The sequence below is a fragment of the Pteropus vampyrus genome, unplaced genomic scaffold, assembly GCF_000151845.1.
Source record: "Pteropus vampyrus isolate Shadow unplaced genomic scaffold, Pvam_2.0 Scaffold64, whole genome shotgun sequence".
Classification (NCBI taxonomy): domain Eukaryota; kingdom Metazoa; phylum Chordata; class Mammalia; order Chiroptera; family Pteropodidae; genus Pteropus; species Pteropus vampyrus.
In genome coordinates, this window is record NW_011888845.1 from 4,068,708 (window position 1) to 4,070,177 (window position 1,470).

Below are 1,470 nucleotides of genomic sequence, written 5' to 3' on the forward strand. Positions count from 1 at the left end.
ATTTTTGAACAAACATTTTATATATATTTTATATTAGCTTATTTCTGCTACTATCCAGTTTGTAACAATTTTGAAACAAAGCTATAATTAATTTTTAAAATCTATCATAAATATATAATTTCCATTGTTTATTATATTAATTAAGGTTAATACATAAAATAAAATGATTTATAAAACATCTTTAGCCAAATAATAAAATATCAGTCATTTTATCTCCTTTCAAAATCTTCAAATGCATTTTCTTTCTCCTTTCAAAATTTCAATAATAAAAATTTAAATTACATAATATCTTATAGTACAATAGCTTTAATATTGATCACCTAGGAATCTAATAAAATAGGAATTTTTTTCTACCTAGAATAAATTTTAATATTTGTTGATTTCCATTGTTATTCTATTTTTAACTTGCTGTTTTGTGTAATATGTCACATTAACACAATCCTGAGGCAATATAAATTCTTAAAGGAATGAAAGTTGGAAAAAGGCTATATAATCATCCCAAAATAAGGAGAATGTGCATTGAAATACAGTTACATTCACTTTCAGAGCATTATCTCCCCGGGTTGCCCCTAGAATTCTTTAGTGTCTCTTCCCATTATCCCAGAGGAGATACGCAAATCAAAAGTGAACAAATGACTACTCTTCTCCTGTTTCATAACTCTAACAAAATGTCATATCTAACAGTTAAAAAGATAATGTTTAGAACATAGTATAAGAAATAAAAGATGTTATCATTTCAAAATAACCCCTTCCAATATGGATTTCCCTTATAAGCTTGATAGCGTCTTTGTATTCACAGACTGAACTAACTTGAGGCAGAGAAGTTCACAGAGAGTAACATTTTATTAATTTCATACTACCAAGCACAGTGAGAATTTGAAATGAATATGTGCATTGTTTATATATTTTTGTCTGGCCTATAATAGTTCATTTGAACTGCTATCAAACATTACAGGTAACAAACATGCTATTTTGTCTCCTGCTTCTGACAGGTTTTCTCTCAAAAAGAATTTTAAAACTTAAAATACTTTGGACTTGGAGTTTTTATGTTACACTTTTTTGGCTTGAAGTTTTTGGTTTGGTTGTCATTCTGCATGAAAGATAAACACCTACTCTGAATCCAGTGCTCACAGAGAGGTCCTCTCTTCTCTACAATTGAACAGACCTGGCCCAATAAATAGGTTCTTAAAGCTTGTCAGTTTTATTGTTAACTAACTAAAAAGTGAAACTATAAATGTCTTTGGTAATATGTGCCTGATTGACAGAGATCTTTCCTTATATAAACATATGTAAATAAATTGCTATCTCTGTGCCATAATTTGTCTAAAATAATGATTATTACATTTTTGTATTTTTTTGCCATACATTTACATCAATAATCTACTAACACATCTACAAATTCCTAAGTATATATATGTGTGTATATACATATATGCGTGTGTGTGTGTGTGTATGTGTGTGTGTGTGTGT